We start from the raw sequence: 19,654 nt of genomic DNA on the forward strand, positions 1-19,654 counted from the left end.
CTCAAAGGTTTCCTGATTTGGAAGATAAGTTACATTTGGAATACTGTCACCTTTCTCAAGACTTAAAATAGTGTGATGGGGCGCCTGGCTGGCTCAGTCGGTAGAGCATGTGACCCTTGATCTTGGGGCTGTGAGCTCAAGCCCCATGTTGGGCAAAGTGCTTACATTAAAAAAACATGTATATTGTGACAAAGAATAACTAAATTTAATATCAGAGAGAAAAAGGATAAAAAGTTAGAATTTACTTCTTTTGAAATAACATTTGATGAACAATTTTGAATGCTTTTCTTTTTATTTTATTTTTTAATTTTTTATTAAAGATTTTATTTATTTATTCGACAGAGATAGAGACAGCCAGCGAGAGAGGGAACACAAGCAGGGGGAGTGGGAGAGGAAGAAGCAGGCTCACAGTGGAGGAGCCTGATGTGGGGCTTGATCCCATAACACCCGGATCACGCCCTGAGCCGAAGGCAGACGCTTAACCGCTGTGCCACCCAGGCGCCCCTCGAATGCTTTTCATGTCACTGACCCACTCTACTGTAAGCTACAACTGAATGTTCAATTAATTAAGCTGAAATCTTACTGGTATTGTGCCACACGCTAAAATAAAAAGGACTTTGGAAATATGCCCTTACTGGCAGAAATTAAAACCAAAAAGAAAATAAAGTGGCCTACCAATGGGCATATAGGACTAAAAGCTAACAAAAAAGAAATATAAAAACAGCCACATGAAAAGACATGCATATGCTAGGAAAATGCACTCATTATTTCAGTAACATGTCTATATATAGAGAACAAATTCTATCTACATTTAATTTAATCGGTTTTTCTTAAAATGTTAGTTCTTGTTTGATTAACATTTTAGGCATTATTAACACTGGAAAATAAGAGGTTTAATAGTTAGCCTAGGTTTTAGTTATTAATTTTTAATTATTAACTTGATATTTGAATACAAACAAAATATATACCCAAACAAAATATATGCCTATTATTAAAAATTTTGTAAACTATAGAAACCTACAAAAAAGCCCTATAATTTTATCATCCAAAGTACCATTTTAATATATTCTTACATTAGATAGTTACGAATGTATGTATGTGCATATACATTTTATATGTACATATATATACGCTTAAATGTATATTAAATGTGTAATATACATTATTCTCTCTATATAGATTATCCTCTATTTGGAGTGTTTTCAATCTTTTATTTTTACACAGTATGATGTCCTGAGCATTGTCCTATACCATTATTATTTGAAAACATTATTTTAATGGCTGGATAATACATAAACTGTATTGACTTTGATCATATTGCTAATTAACTTAAAAGAGAAAAAAAGTCTTAGAACTGGGATAGTTTAGTCAGATGATATGAATTTCTTTATAGATTTTGACCCACAGTGTCAGTGCACCCTCCACAAAAGCGGTCTTATTTTCACTATCCACTAGTGAAGAGCACAGGCTTTGAACAGGAGTGCCTACAATGGAGTCACTAACTGCATACTTTAGTCGTTAAACTCTTTAAAACTCAGATACTCATTTGGGAAGTGGTGACAATAAATGCTTGAGTTTATATTAGAACCCAAGAATGTTGGACACATATTAAAACTGCAACAATTATTACTGTACCCAGTAGTAACAGTATAATGCCAACACTGGATATTGTATTTTTGTTCTTTGATAATAACAATTTCTATCATTTATTATAAAATTTAAAGTAATTTTGAACTTGTCTGACTACAGTTCGGCAGAGACAACTAGCAGTTCCCTTAGATATGTTCCTCCTTCCGTGGCAAGAGATAAGTAATTGGGCACTTTAGAATTTAAGGTCACATTTCTCAGCCACCCTTGCAGCTGGGAGTTGCCATATATCTAAGTTTTCACCGATGGAATGTGATCGTAAGTGATGCTTCCTACTTATGGGCCTCGGCTTGGAGATATTGTGCATGAAATCTTCCATGCTCCCTCCTTCCTGTAAGCTGGAATACAGATGTGCTTGTGATGTAGGCTCAACCAGGCACAGCAAGACTATGCCCTAGGGCAAGGGTCATAAAATGACAGAGCTGACCGTTTTGTAAATAAAGATTTTTTGGAACACAGTGATACCCATTTGTTTATGAATTGTCCGTGGCCACTTTCACCCTACAACTGCAGAGCTGAGTAACTTCAACAGACATCAGATGGCCCCCAAATCCTACAATACTTGTTATCTAGCCCTTTACAGAAAATGCTGCCAACAGCTGCTCCAGGAGATAGCAAAGCCATATGAGAGAAACAACCTGAGACCCCAGAGGACCATGTGAAACACAAATAATCATTCAACCTAGACCAGGGACTTAGAGATTGTTAAGTGGGAAGGAAATACAGGCGCCTGGGTGGCTCAGTCATTAAGCAGCTGCCTTCAGCTCAGGTCGTGATCCCAGAGTCCTGGGATAGAGCCCCAAATCAGGCTCCTCCTCTGGGAGACTGCTTCTTCCTCTCCCACTCCCCCTGCCTGTGTTCCCTCTCTCGCTGGCTGTCTTTCTCTCTGTCAAATAAATAAATAAAATATTTTTTTAAAAAAAGTGGGAAGGAAATAAACTACGTTATTGTAGCAACCCTTTGGGGCCACTTAGTTCTAGCAGCATAATTTTCATCCTGACTAATACACCAGGAAAGCTGAGTTTTTATGAAGTTATGCTGTTTAAGTATGTCATTTTTATTGAAGTTGGAGAATTTTTCTTCTTCATTTATGAAGTTTTGGTATGTTAGAGATTTAAAGCTATGTCTGTAATATTTATGGAAAGTAATGTCCATAGATTATTTGATTTTTAGGTTAATGATGTTTCTATAAAATTTTTAAAATATTTCTCTTCTAACATATCTATCATTACTTCCTGTTATGGTTTCTTATATTGTTTTACAATTATAGTTTCCTTTTTCCAAGACCAGGTAGATATTTCTTTTTTGTGTTTTTTTAATCATATTTATATTTTACTCATCTTTTTTCATTCCAAACAGCATCTAGCAGTATTTATAGTTTCCTCATAGATGTGTTATAATTACTTACACATCATAACATATATTCAGAATTATATTATATAATCACATATTATAAATTTATAAACATTACAATTTCAGAGCTTTTATATTGTTCCATTCTTCTATTCTTCTTTTCTCAAAGCAGTATCATAGAGCTTTAATTAGTATAGTTTTAGAATTCAATTAATATTCAGTATGTCAAGTCATTCTTATTCATTCATATTTAGTCTTTAACTTTTGGGGGAATAGGGGTGCTTTTCAAAAATTCTATTTTGTCAGGTGAGAAATATAAAATAAATTATAATTTATTTAATTTATTTATCACAACCACAGAGAAAGATTGACATAGACAGATATTCGTAATACAGGTGAAAAAAAATTACACTACAACATTACATATACCATATGTTCTCAATTCCAAAGTAAACCTGAAAATAATCTAATGTCATAGAGGTCTTCATTACAGTAAGGCTAAGACAAGTAATTTTTATCTTAGTTACTAATCCTATTGGTATTTTCATTTTAGATACTAGAAAATTGGATAATGCAGTTAAAATCATGAGGTCAATAAGTAGGAGAGCCTGAGATTCAGCACCCCTGCTCTCTGTCATGATCTCCAGTTACAGTGATCTAATATTAATTCTACAACAGTCCTGGCCAACTCACAGAATGCAGGCATTTTATTATATATTTTATTCCAGAACACTTGAAAAACCATAATTTTATGTTGTTATGATCAAATCCTTATATTGAAACTCAGTATGCAATAATGACCTCCTATCCTTCAGAGACCTTAAGATATGTATATTAATTTTTGAATTTTATTTTGTTTATTTTTCTGATTGGAATTGAAACAAATGTATAGAATTCACATGAACTAGAAGCTTTTAATTCTGAGTCTTTCCAAGCAGGACTGTCTTTACAAGTTTTTCAAAAAGTCCTATTTTTAGTCTTACATATTTATAATTTTAATAATTTATTATGAAACCTTTGATACATACAAAATAGCATCTAGTATCTGTTCAGTTTAAATATGATGAAACAAATATCCATATGCCCAGTACGTAGTTTATGAAGTAGAACATGAACAGTGTGACTTTGAAGGCCTCTGGATACCATTCCTTGATTGAATCACACTCCTAGAGCTAATTACTATCCTATGCTAATAATTCCTTACGTTACTTTGAGTTTTACCACATATCTATAAACTAGTAACAATGTATTATTTGGTTGTTTCTGTTTGGATCTTTATATAAATGAAAATATTACTATAATGTATTCTTCTTTGATTTTTTTTAACTGAACTTTGTGTTTATCAGATTTATTTAAGTTGATGGATAGAGGAGTGACTTATTTTCTCTGTTTTATAATAAATCACCACATGAACATGCCACAATGCATTTACCCATTCCACTATTAATAGACGTTTGGGTATTTCCAATATTTGCTTTTACAAACAGTGCTGCTATAAATATTCTGGTGTATGTTTCCAGGTGCACATATCAACATGTGGTTTGTGGACCTGAGCCAGTCCATGAACTGTTTGTTATAAGTCCATGATGGGATAAGTACAGAAATGGAGGGTATTTAGAAGCTTTAATAGTAATTGGATTTTGCTGTAATATCCAAGCTCAGAATCAGCCAACTCATCTCATTTAACAGGGCTTCACCAGTCTGATGGTGTTGAACTCAGGTAAGTCACACTACAGCAAAAACCACATATGAGTCATGCGCAGTTACAACCATGTGATATTTTTAAGATTACATTGGTAACTGTAATCCAAAACTGCATAAAAGTTGGGGAAAACTGAAATACATATATATTTTATAAATATCTGTACATTCTTTTCATTTGTAAATAAGCCTGTTTTTAAAATTTATCACTTAACATTATAGCTAAATTAGAGAAGTAAAATTTGTGTAATTTATTTTTAATGCCCAATTTATTGACAGCAATATAAGCTTCAAATGATTTTTTGTTGTTAAGACAAAACATACCTGCGAGAATGTAGTAGTACCAGTAAGCAAAATAAAGATAAAAGAAGTGATTTCAAATAAATGGAAACTAAAATATTGAAACTACCTATGTATTCAATCTAAGATGTTGGTTGAATATACTGTGATGCATTCACACAATGGAAAATTCTGCAAAAAAAGAATGGAAAAGGTTTTTGAGAAATGAAAGAAAATCTCAAGAGATATCATGGGGGCTTAGGGGGGAATCAAAATGCAGAAAGCATATATAATAGCCTCATTTGTGAAAGAAGGAAATATAAATTAATATACATATATCTTCTAATCATGGCAAAAAAAAATCCCAGTGAAGTTGGTTACATGAGAGGGGCATAGAGTGGAATGTGCGGGGGGGGGGGGGGGGGGGGGGGGGCGTGGCTTCTGTAAGGACTCTTTTTTTATACATAGTTTTTACTTCTGAAAGCATAACATACATTGGAAAAATAAAATAATTAAGAACAAGAAGCAGAAAAACAACAACAACAAAAACCCACAAAACAAAAATACCCTGAAAGCAAGGTGAAACAAATGTAGTTAAATTCTATTTCAAATGAGCGTCATAACCTTACTGGAGGAGAAGGAAAAGAAGAGAGAAAGGGGGAGAAAAGGGAACAAAGAGAGGGAAGGAGGGAAAGAGGAAAATTTCAAAACTAGGATTCCTTTGCCCCGGATCTTTCAAGAAGCCCTGCTCTGAGGTACACTTAGCAGTGGAACTGCTGGCTTACAGTTCTTGCTGAATTTCACCATTAATTCCAAACAGTTTTCTGAAGCATCGTACATCTACAGCATCTGCCAGTTCTAGTTGCTCAGTAATGCTGATATTGCCATTTATTCCCGGAAATAAGGTGAGATATAACATTCGCTGTGGTTTAAATCTGCCTTTCCAGTGATACAAATTAGGGTCAGCATATTTACAATTTTTTCTTGGCTATCTTGATTTCTTTTCTATGAAATGACTATCTATGTTTTACCCCCACTTTTTTATTGGTTGCTTGTCCTTTCTTCTTAACTAACCAAGCTTTTATATATTTTAGATTCTAAATTCTGTTGATCATGGGCAATGCAAACATTTTATTCCAGCTTTTGGAACTGTCATTTCACTCTCCCAGTGTCTTTTGATGGAGGAAGCCCTGAATTTGAATGAAGCGAAATTTATCAAACTATCTCTAAGGTTGTGCTTCTTTTTAAACATAATCCTTTCACAGAAAGAGATCAGAAACATTCTATTATGTCCCCTTTTAAATTTATTAATCCAATTGGAATTAACTTTTATGTTAAGTGTGAGGTGGGGTCCAGTTTTATCTTTTCCATATTAATTGCTAATTTTCCCAACACTTTTTGCTAGAGGACTAAGCTCCCTCTACTGATCTGCAATGCTCAGAGAACAAGTTTCCATATACGTGTGGGTTGTTTATGAGCTAAGCACTCTGTTCCAGCAATCTATTTCTGAACTAGCACACTGCAATAATTTTAATAGGTTTAAAATAGATCTTGATATCTGATAGGGCAAGAAGTGCTTCCTTATACTACTTTTTCAGAAGTGAATTAGCAATTTTTGTCCTTTTGATCTATGAATGTTGAAATAAGGTAGTCAGCTTTCATGAAAAGTCTTGTTGAGACTTGATAGGAATTACATTAAATCATGCAACAATTGGAGGAAAATGGTCCTTTTAAAGATAGCGTCTTCTTATCTACAGTGCGATTCTCCAATTATTTGGGTATATTTTACTGTTTTTCAATACAATTTTATAATTTCCATTAAAAAATTTTCATGATTTTCATTATTCTTAGATACCTTATAATTCATGTTGCTATTAAAATAGAACATTTCTCCAAGTTAAAATATTAACTAAATATTAATATGTGGAATTATACTTGAATTTTGTTATTTTGATTTTATGGTCAAAAAAGACCTAATAATTTGTTGATGCGCCTGGGTGGCTCAGTTGGTTAAAGCCTTCAAATCTTGATTTCCCCTTGGGTCATGACCTTGGGGGTCCTTAGATGGAGCGCCATGGAGATGTGACAGGCTCCACACTCAGCGGGGAGTCTGCCTAAAATTCTCTCTCTCTCCCTCTGACCCTCCCCACCCTTCATTCACTCTCTCTCTCTAAAATAAATAAATAAATCTTTTAAAAAAATGACTAATAATTTGTAGATTTTTTTCCTAGGTGGGAAATCATGGCATCTACATAAATCAAAATTTGTTACCTCCTCTCAAAGCTAAATAACTTTCTTTCCTTTCCTTCCCCCTTCCCTCCCTCCCTTTCTGTCACATTATCATTTCTGGAATATCTTATTGCTTATACAGGTCATGCCTATTCATTGGGATAATGAAATATCCCATGGCTACACAAAGCCATGACTACGAGGAAGCAAGGATCACTGGGGGCTCATCTCAGAGGCTGGCTACCACATGGAACAACATTTTTTAGATTTTCTTTATCTGCTATTTAAATAGTAAATTTTTTATATTTTTTTGGTTATCAATTATTTGGTATATCTTTCCCAATTTTTACTTTCAACATTTTCTGTATTCTTCAGTTTAAGAGTTTTTCTATAGAACTGGGATTTGTTTTATTTTATTTTCTGCCTAATAATCTCTTTTAACTGGAAACTTTAATCCATCCACATTTATAATAATTACTGCTGTGTTTGGATTTGTTTCTACCATCTACTACTACCCTCTGTCTTTTATTTCTTTCTTTTTTTTTTTTTTTTTTTTGGTCTTTCTTCATCTTGATCAATGTTCAGTGATTTAGCTATAATAAAGTGTTTGTTGATTATACTATACTGTATTATTGTCTTGAGATTTGTTTTGCTTTGTGAATATGAAGATCAGTGTCTTTCATCAGTTCAAAATCTATTTTAGCCATCATCACTGAATATTTCTCATCCCTATTTTCTCTCTTCCCTCTATCTGGCTGTCCAGTTAGTTCTCTTTTTATCCTCCACATCTCTTAAAGTCTCTTTCATATTTCCTAGCTGTCTGTTCTATATCCTTTGTATTTTCTTCAGATCTTCTATTTCAAAAAATTCCCATTTCAGCTGTGTTTCCTCTGTTGTATAATCGATAAAATGAATTTCAACTATCATTTGTTATTTTTTTTTAATCTCTCAAACTAAAGTTTGGTTCTTTTTTCAAAGTACACTTGCTTTTAGTCTCTTGTCTTTGACTACATTTTAGATAATCTATATTATTTTTTGACATATTGAATATAATTAATTTATATCTTATAAATGAAAGTTCCAGTAGCTACAATGTTTTTGGACTTGCTTCTGGTGTTTGTTTTTCCAAATAAATTTATGCTTTGTTCTACCATATTTAGTGCTGATTTTTAATACGATCTCATGCCCTTTGAAATTCTATCTGTAAGAATTATTTAAGGCCTTGACTTAAAGTGCTTTTCTTTCTGTGGGATTTTTGCTTGCTTCTGCAAAGTACTTGGGGAAATTATCAGCCTTACAACTGAAATTTATTTTTAGATGTGAATTTGAATTACATGAGGGTGAAGTTAGGAATTTTCTTCAGGTAAAACTTTCCTTTGCTCACACTGCACCAGAACCAAGACCAAGAAAAGTAACTATCCCACTCTCCTTCCAGAGCATACTCATCCTCTCTCTCCCACCTCTTTCATATCTGTTTTATTCATTTAACTGAATTCACAATAAGAGTTGCCTTCCAGAGATCCTATTTATGCGGAAAGTTTTCCAGTACAATCTAACCAATTTTTGCCAGCCAAAGCTGGTTTTTTTTTTGTTTATCAAAAATGTTCTCAAATTGTAAACTATATACCATGAGGAACCGCCAAATATCCCAGAAGGTTGCTAACTTCTCTTGATTTGCGATTTCATGGTGTTCATGTACTCTTAAAATTCCCTTTACTTTCCCACCAACTCAGCTATACAATTAATCTTTTTAAAAAATAAATTTTTCAAAAACTATATTCTGTTGGCATTTTTTAGTTTTTACTAATGGGAAGATTTCTCTAGATATACAGTCCACCATATGGTCAGAAATTAAAGGGAAGAATGACTATGGGATTTCTGGTTTGAAGAGAACAATGAAATGTTATGATTCTAGCCTTACATCTTAGACTCAGGAAGGCCCATATCAGCCTTCCCTGTCAAAGGGGACACACAGAGCTACTCTTCAAATCATTACACCTGTATGAAATGTCAAGATCTTCACTAATTCTGGAACAAGCCTAACATTAGACACCACTTGCTTCGTTACTGAGAGAGGGTATTATTTTAACCATGGTGAGCAGCAAAGAACCAATAATCCTCCACTATGTTAAACTGAGAGTCAGAGATTCCTATGGTAGAAGGAAGAGATGACGACTGGAAATTGAAATGCAAGAGAGAGACAAAGATTTCCTTTATATTCATATGTCTGTTGTCTAAAAAAGGAGGGAGAAAAAAAATGGTCTTATACCATATTGAACATTCAGTTCAAGACATCATGCAAACCGTACAGAAACACACTTTTGAAAGATGGTCTAAATTCTATCAGTCTCCGCACTCAGAGGTCTAATATGCACACATTTAATATGTACAAATACGAACAGACAATGCAGAGTCCCTTTAACCTATGGTCTTCCTCTGTTCCCTCTCTCAGTTACGAGTACCACCAGCCATTCATTTAGGCAACCTAGAAACTTGGAAATCATTCTTGAGGTATCTCTTACTCTCTCCCCAAATCCACTTCATTACCAAATCCCCTACATTTTGTCCTCAAAATTTTTCTGAAATCAATCTATATCTTCTCATCCCCTCTACCAGTACCTTCGTCCAAGCTTTCATAATGTGTTACCTGGACTACTAAAATAGTCGCTCTGCCGGTCTCCCCTCTCTACCTTTGCCCCTACCCAGCTGCAGCCAGAGTGATATATTCAAAATGTAAATTTGTTCACATCATCTCCCTACTTCAAACATCTCTATAGCTTCTCATCACTCTGGGAAAACACAAAAGTCTTAGTATTAACTATCAGATCCATGTTTTGATCTCACCTACCTCTCGAATAATATTCTTCCCAATACTCGTTTCCCTCTTTGCACCAATACATTGTCCTTCTTTCTTTTCTTCATATTCACAGTGCTCCTTCCTGCACCACAAAGCCTAGATCAGTTTCCCTACAAGAAATACTCTTACCTTTCTTCCTTCTTTTCCAAGTTAGTTTCCACTCATTATTTACATATTAGCTCAATTCCCACTTTCTCAGTGAAACTCCTTCTGCACTTCCTTGATTAGATCGTATCACCTATTGCAAAGCCTTATGGTACCAGTACTCCTCTTTCAATAAGCCTAGAGTAATTGCAATTATTGAATTAATGTCTACCTTTACTCTAGCTGAAAGCTCCATGAATACAAGGATATTACCTAACACCCTCGTGCCCCTAAGAGCAGTTTATTTCGTTAAATTGTAAAATATATCAGAAAGGGAAGCATGCATGTGATGTACTTGTACAGGTTAAATATTAATAATAAATGAAACACTGAATAACATTACCCAAGTAAAGAAAGAGCACATTGACAGCCTGTGGAAGCCTCTTTTGTGCCTTTCTACAATCATATATCCACCTGCCAGGTATATGGCCAAATAATTAACTATTAACATGAAATTTTGATCATTATTCCCACTCTTACCTTCACAGAATATAATTAAGTACGTTAATATTTACATATTATGTAAAAAAGTGCTTAGAGTTTCTAGTTTTTGAAAATATATAAAAGAAATCATACTCACTATATCCTTCTCTGATTTGCTTCTTTCACTCAATGATATGTGTCTGAGATTCAACCACGTTGATGGCATACCTCAGGTTCATTCATTCTTACTCCCATATAATGTCCTATTGTATGAGTGAAAAGCAATGTCCTATTTTTGTTCTAGTGACAGACACTGGGAGAGTTTGTTGATTTCTGCTAGTAGGTATGTTGTACATGACTCCTCATATACATGTGCAAGTGCCTGGCTAGAATATACAGCTAGGGAAAGAGCCGCTGGCTTAAAGTACCACACAAATCTTCAGAGATCATTTATATTAATAAATTGTGAATGATATTTTTTTGCTATACATATGTATATACTGAAGTATTATATAAATTTTATTCATTTTCTACATTTTTTTCAATAAACCTGTTATCTAAATCAAAGGATATGCTTTTTAAAAATTCCACCTATTTCATTAATATATTCATTTATTCAACAAATATTTACTGAGACACTCACTATGTGTCAGGTACTATACTAGATGCCACAGTATTCTTAATTTTTTTATAGTTATTCCAACAGTTAGAGTCTAGATGCTTGTTAGATGCTCAACACCACAGCCTACTCACGATCTTCAGAACATAGGGGTTCATTCTGATACCAAGAACCAGAGTGAGAGCATGGTGAAAACATACCTGCAGAGAGCCAGTACAGGGTGTGTTGTCATTTGTTGCTAAAACTGTCCTTTAAAAAATCACTTGTTATTGCTTCACGTCCAATGTAATAGCAATATCTTTAAACATGACTTCCCAAACTTTTTTTTCCCCCAAAAGTAAAGTCACTTACATAACAATATGGAAAGGAACACACAAATTTAAAATGTTTAAATCCGATGTTTGTCTTGCTTTTAAAATAAATCATTCTATTTCTCTCACCATGACCCCCAGGCCTGGAAATACCTTTACATGATGGAGTCTTAACAGGTGACTATTACTCCTGAGGACTGAAATAAACATTAACATAGTTTGATCAGTGGCAGGGAGTTTCATGGTACTTAGCCAATCATTATCACTTCCCAACTACTCTTTTCACTTTACACCCTTTTATCTTCCAATAAATAAGAATTGCAATAATGGAAACATTGTCTGGTCTGCAGTTCAATGATATAATTAAGCTTCAACACCGGGCTATAATTTGGGTGTCCCAGAGAGAAGATATTTATTGCCAACACACCCTAACAAATATAAAAGCTGCTTAATGACTATGCATGAAAGCCAGTGTTAAAGGAATTTTTTGTGCTTACTTCCTGGTTGAGAGGTATAAGAGAGGATATAAAAGAATCATCCAATTTATTTAAAGAAAACTTTTTGCCATAATATGAGAAGATCTAATTTATAAGAATAGCTTAAATTCTTTAAACCTTGTTGTTTTCATAACCTTACTTAAATTAAAAGCATGTTTTCAAAACTGTATTCACTAATACACGGTAAAGCTCAGGATTTGTGTGTGTCATGTTTGTATGTGCTGTGCTTACCTAAACTATTTACATGAACTCTATCTTCAACACAGTGCAAGGGTAAGGTTTCATGAGGTTCATTAACATAAACAAATACCTACCTGTCAGTTAGTTGGTAGTGTGTATTCGGTACTTACTAAATGTGAGGTGATACACACGAGCAAATTCCATGAAAAGTAGAAGTAAAAGGTGTCTACAGCCAAAGCAGTAATAATAGTTGCATGCCAGTTACATCTCAATTTAAAAAATAGTTATCACTATTTTTATTGTTGTAAGAAAAGTGAAACAGTTTAGGAATATATTTATGTGGACTAATACTTACATAGTTCCATGTATGATACATTCGTGATACATTAGTACAGAAAGGAAGGGAATCATCTAAGGGAGATGTAACTTGTTAAGTTTTGCCATGAACGAAACAGTTTCTAAACAACTTGGTTACTGCTTTCCTAAACTATTTATTCTCTCCCCTTCTGTATGAAGAGTATAATATTCTTACCAATATACAATATAGAAATATTTGTACTGATATTTTAAATTGATTTTAAACCAAAAAAATTAATATTAGCTAAACATATGTATCCTCTATGATCCAATAATTCTGTTTTGGGGAATATACCCATTCAAAATGAGGGCTCAGGTCCAACAAAAGACATGCAAAATATGTTCAAGACAGCTTTATTTGTAATAGCCCCAAACTGGAAACAACTCAAATGTCCATGGACAGTAGACTTAGTAAATTGATTGTTGTTTATTCATTCAATGGCATACTGCAGAACAATGAAAAAGAATGAGTTACTAATGTATACAGCAACACAGTTAATAGGCAAATTTACCAACTATGTGTGAGTAGGAGCATAATGGTATTTTTTTAGGGAGCTAGAAATATTCTGGGTGTCAAGAGTCACATTTTACATATGTAAAACTTTGAGTGTATGCTTAAGATTAGTTAAAACTCAATAAAAAATCTTCAGTTAAAAGCAAAAGCAATACAACGATATGTGTCAAAAGCTAAAGAAGGCTGACTTGCTGACTTACTAAATTAGTACCAGGGAAATAAATCAAACTTTTTAAAAAACTATGTTCATGTACAAACATTCATTACAAAATTATGAAGAGGAAAAAAAATTAAAATCAACCTATACAACAACAGGAAAATAGGTGGATGTATTATTTCAATTTAATGGAATTTTATGTGATATTACAAAAATAATTCTAAAAATTTCTCTAATAAGAAAAAAAATAATCAGTGAGAAATCCAAATACAAATTATTCATAGCAAATAAATATAAAACATATGCATGCCTATAAACACACTTATATAAAAGATTAGGTAGAAATGTACAAAAAAGAAATGTGTGTGTGCTGAATAATGAGATTCAATTTTCATTTTAAAAAATTCTTTTAAGTTGTTTTAATTCTGCTCTAATAACAGTAAGAACATGTATAAATATATTCAATATTTTAAGAACTAATTAATGTAAAATGTTACTAAGGGGAAGAAAAGGGATTATCCTTCAGATAAAGTAAATGGCATAGAGAAGACATAGAGGAAAGCAAAAGTACTAAATTATGCAAAAGGGAAAAAATTCTAGGCAAAAAATTCAAATGGATGTGTGGTGGGGTGTAGATTTGTAGAACAGAAAATCAAGGAAAAGAGAATCCTGCCTTAGAAGAACAAACTAAGGTAGCTGAATATCAGATAAGAGTTCGAGCAGGTAAGTATTTCAGAATAAACTAGCTATATAATGTCCCTCTAAAAATAAGAAGAAGAAGAATAGAATCATTTGGTTGTTATCCTCATAACTAAATGAGTTAAAGCAGGTAAAGCATTTAGAACAATGCCTGCCAATAATAAGTACTCAATAAATACTAGATAATGCAAGAGGAAAATTAAAGCTGGCAGAAGAGATAAAGGTTATTTTCACTTGACTTTTTTCTAAATTTAGCCTTTAAAAATTTTCCAAACTCAGCTTTAACAAAGCTGTATTTAGTTTGGTAATGATTTTTCTCATTACTCAGAAATTTAATATCAATTTTATCTAGTATTCGCAGAGGCCTGAATCACACAATCACAACTTTGTAGAAATTGAACGTGATATAGTAAGTACATAAACATTACTCTTTTCATATACACAATGGTACTTGTTTCCACGTGAGCCTCAAAGCTAATTTTAAGATTTGGAATGTAATGGGTATTAAATGGCTAGAAAAACAGATAAATTACAGCAGGGGACACATTAATTAGACTTGTGGTTGAGTATTCAACAGAGCTATTATTGCTTCAGTGAAAGTCTATCATCTGGACCTAGAATATAGACTCTGTTCCCCACCCCTCAAAGCAAAAGTGATAAAACACGAGACACAGTCACCAGGGAGCTTGTGTTGCTCCCCTCCCGAATCTCGGTGGCATTTCTTCAACAATTTTCTGTTCTGAAATTTGTTATATGGTTCTCTCTTTCTCTTTCCTCCCCTTCTATGGTCTTTTGCTCCTCTATTCTCCAAATGAAATAAAGCACCATAATGAATGGAGAGGTAATGTCCTCCATGTATCATCGCCACCCCCCAACGAACAAATGAACAAATACTACTAAAGTAGTGGTATCCAAGGACTCCATTGCCAAGCACAGGAAGAAATGAAAGGTGCTGCTGGGGACAATCCTGACAAGCACGATGCCTCAGGGCAGACAGACAATCGGGCCAGTAACAGCTCCCATCAGCTGCAGCAGCAGCACCTGGAGGCATACTGGAAATGCAGATTCTCAGCTCTAGCCCAGAATCAAAATCTCTGGTGGTGGGCCCAATAAGCTGCAGGACTATGAGCTCTCAGGTGATTCCGACGCCCACTCAACCTCAGAATCACTTGCAAATGCCACGTCGTATAAACTGCCTCACAACCAAATCTTACAAGTAGTGGGAAGTCTAGCAGAACAATTAACTCTCTGGTGTAAGCAAACCCTTGTTAACTCTCTTTATCTTCAAACATAATGAAGAGAGAAATGATAGGTTTTTCATTTTCATAAATGTGAGAAAATATTTTTCCACAAATTGATTAAAAAGTGTTTGAGAACAGAAATCTGACGTACCTCATCTGAAAAACCAATTCAAAGTCAGATTGCCCCAAAATTAAATCACAAATGGTCCCAGACGATGAAACAGTGGTATACTGAATCTCATGTGAATCGCCATTGGATCCCCACTGAACAACACGATAGCCACTGGCCACATGTGGCTACTGAGCACTTGAACTGTGACTAAGGGGAATCGAGATGTGCAGTAAGCATAAAAATGTACTAGATTTTGAAGGCTTACTAAGAAAAACAATGTAAACTATATCATTAATAATTGTTATGTTTATCTTGATTCACATGGAAATGATTACATTTTTGACATATTGGGTTAAATAAAATAGATAATGACAATTACTTTACCTTGTTTCAACCTTCTTGCCATGTGGCTATGTAAAAATGTAAAGCCATACACATGCGGTTGCACGGTATTTCTATTTGCACAGCTCCACTGTAGAGTCCTAAACCAGCAGTTAGTAATAATCATATCTTAATCTAAACAAAAAAAATTATATCATGAAATACAGGTTTTCAAGTTATTAAAGAAGTTTTCAAGTAGATTAAAGAATGTGTCAGGCCTTTTTTACTTTATTAAAGATTTAGTATTTCCTGTCTTCTCTTGCTCTCCTGGCCTTTTGTTTTATCCCTTTTTACAATGTCCACTCAAGTTTCTGCTGCTGAGACCTCCCAGCCAGCTGGGCTGATGTGATTATCTCCAAACAACAATAACTACAGAAGAACGCACAAATCAGAGGAAACTCCTAGAACCCTCTCTGTGGAGGTGACATTTAAACTGAGAAGGAAAGGATGAAGACATTCAGGTCATGTGTTTGTGTGGGAGGTGGGGGTGAGTTTGGAAGGAGTTTTGAATGAAAAGGGCAAAGTTGTGAAAAATAACTTGGCTTTTTTTGAGAACTGAGAAAACGAGGATGTGACCAGAGGCAAGACAGTGACCAGGGGAGGCCAGAACATCAAATGCCTCAGAGGCCACAACAAAGGGTCTGGCCTTTATTCCTGGCACAATGGGCAACCAACTGGATGGATTTAGACAGGGGATGATACGTTCTTATTTATGTTTTAAGATCACCGTTGAAGGGAACACTATGGAAACTGAAAGAACAGTTAATGGACAGCTGGAGTTGTCCAGATATGCAATTACTGTGGCTTGGATGACACAGCAGCGGAGAGGGGAGGGAGTGTGGAAATTGCAAGGCTCATTTGTAAGTAATATTGGCAGATCTCTAATTCACTGACAAATTAGATCGGGTGTGTAAGGAAAAGTCAGAAATGAAGAATAACTCCTGGCTTATGGTTTAAGCAAAAAATTGAGCCTTTTTTTTTTAAAGTATCTACTTCCAGGATTGTAAGAGGAAATTAAAAATCATGGAGATGAAAAGAAAGGGTATTTCCATTTATTAAGTACTACCGAGTACTAGAAAATGATGCTGGGTGGTTTCTTCTACTGGTGTTGTCCAATTTAAGTTTTTCGGGAGCCCTATGAAAGTAGGTAGCATTGCACTAGATCAGAGACGGGCAAACTAAAGCACAAACAAGCTAAATAACTTGTCAAGGGTCACTCAGTAGCTCCGTCTACTGTCTAATTCCCTCTGGCTTAAATGCTTTATATATATACCACCCCATACCGAGACTGGTAATTTTCTGTAAATCAATGAACTACTGTTCCTAAGATATTTATTGCAAGATGGCTAAAGACATAATGCAACCAATCTTCCGCAATTTTAAAACAGACCCACTGGAGTGAGCACACTGCTCCAAAGGCCTGTGATTTGCAATTATATCCTTAGTAAAACAAAAGTGTTTGTGAGAATGAATCCTGGCGCTTTTATCGCAAGCTGCGTTGTCAGGATTCTACCTGAGAAACTCTGAAACAATCTGTTTAATGCGTAACTTCAAATACAGAAACTGCCCTTTGTACCTTAAAGGACTTGTGTGTTTCTCTCTCTCAACCAGGGGAGAGAGGATGCAGCCATGGACAGCGTCCCTCAGAGCTGGCCTGGCATTTGGGCATTCTCGCTACCAGCATCAATGATGCTTTGCTATATGTCTCTTTCCCATTAACTCAAGAAATACACAGTTTAGCAGTCCCTGAATTATTGCATATATTCCTTTGTACAACCAACGCTTCTTAATCTCAGAGCTTCTAAATCCTAGTGAGCCATGAATGCCTTATATGAGATCTTGGACACAGTAGAGAGTGAGATCTGAAAAAAATGTACAAAGTTAAAATGTTTCTCCAAGATGCAAACACAGTACCTGCCATATTTTGGAGTGCAGCTTAATTTGGCATTGCTCTTTAACTTCTCATAGTCTCAGTGACACAAATATACACACCCACTGAATTTTCCTCTACTACTACTATCAAAACGCTGCACCAGTGACTCAAAGGCCAAGATGGGAAATAGTAGTATGTACATATGTGGCATATAGAAATAATTTTTAAAAATGACACTTATTATTCATAATATAGATTATTCATAGAAGATTCATCTTTCTATGTATTATTCAATGATTCCAGATTGTATCCTCAAGCCACATCAATTTTTGCCATTTGTCCTAACCGGACAGATTGGCCAAAAGATAAGATGCATGAAGGTAATAATGACAGTGTGGATGGGGAGTGAGTATTAAGAGAGAAGAAGGCTTTCTAGATGTCAACATGAATGTTTTTGGTTTTGGACTGAGTTGATTTAATTTATAGTCTAAAATAAATACCTGCATGAACCACAAGAAAGATCTGAACTTATAAGACTGTAGTAACACTAACTGACTTTATGGTTACCCTGCTGTTCTGTGATGAATTGTGCCCTCCCCCTACCCTAACCCTCAATCCTAACCCCCAATACCTCAAAATATGACTGTACTTAGAGATAGGGTCTTTAAATAGTAATCAAGGTAAAATGAGGTTATATGGATGGGCCTTAACATAAAACTAGTGTCGTTAGAAGAGGACTAGGATACAGACACTCATGAAGGGAAGACCAAGACACAAGGAGAGGTGGCCATCTCTAAGCCAAGGAGAGAGGTCTCAGAAGAAACTAAACCTGCCGACATCTTGATCTTGGACATCTAGGCCCCACAACTGTGAGAAAATCTACTTCTGTTGTTATAACAACACCCAGTATTTTTGTGAAGGCAGCCCTAGCATACTAACATGCCTACCTTAAAAAATATATTATTTATTAATTTTCTTCAGGTAGAAAAAAAATTTTTTTTGAGATAAGTTCTGCATACTTTCCCTACATCTGGAATACACTATATCAAAAAAAAAGGATATATATATATATATATATATATATATATATATATATATATATATATCAGTATCCAAGAATAAGTGATTTGTCTATACAACATTTACCATAAACCAGCTTAAACGACAATTACTTTTGTATTTATTTCTCCAACTATTTTGCTTGTTCCTAAAATCTAGGGATTCTATTTATTCCTTATACCATTTAAGCCACTACATGTTTTGCACATAATATTCACTCAAAAACCCTTGCCTAATTGAATTATAACCCTTTTTAGTGAAGGATACATTTTTATCATAGCTACTTGTTTCAAATATACAAGTTATCAATTCAGTTTCACAAAATGACATGTCAGGTTTTGGACTCACTTATAAGAAAAACAATGCGCTTTATATAGGTAGAAAATGACAACGTTATTCAAATTTGTTTTAGGCTTAAATAAAGGAACTACGTGTTACACATGCATATTGTTTGTTCTCCTTTATAATTTAAGTGTTTAATGCCGTTTGAGGACATATATCAAAAATTCTACTTAGATAACAATTACTCGGCAAGTTGTATAAGTTTCAACTTTCTGTGAATCAATGCATAAATAGAAGAAAAATATGACCATTAAATTCATAAGCCATGTGGTAACTGCAAGTGGTCCCGTATATACTATATATGCTAGGTATAAATATCCTTACATTTCCTATTTAACGTATCCATAATTTCAGGTAGCAGGATTCTTTGTCCAGAAAGAAGTTGATCAACTAAACTAAGAAAGGAAAATCATCTTTTAAACACTCTAGGCCTTATAAATTGTAAGTCTTCTTTCCTAAGAAGTTTCATTATCAAATAATCACAATTTAAGAGACTTTTCAACTAATACTTAACCATGACTCCTGAAGAGAAGATAATAATGTACACACAGTTACAATTAAGTTAATATTCAAAATGTTTCAATTCATTGTGCAAAAGTAGTTAAAATTCTGAAAGTCCACTCCTTAAGCATCAGGTTTTACATCATCAAACACCTGCCTGTTATAATTGTTATCCTTG

The 19,654-nt window shown here is 34.3% G+C and overlaps 1 protein-coding gene across 6 annotated transcripts in view; it reads right to left on the minus strand.

Moving 5' to 3' along the window:
* The window catches only part of HNF4G (hepatocyte nuclear factor 4 gamma), a 123,404-nt gene that overhangs the window by 92,609 nt on the left and 11,141 nt on the right, over positions 1-19,654 (minus strand). The gene's annotated exons all lie outside the window — the stretch shown is intronic.

This window comes from Ursus americanus, chromosome 9 (assembly GCF_024610735.1).
Source record: "Ursus americanus isolate L20-20 chromosome 9, mUrsAme1.1.p, whole genome shotgun sequence".
Taxonomy (NCBI): Eukaryota; Metazoa; Chordata; class Mammalia; order Carnivora; family Ursidae; genus Ursus; species Ursus americanus.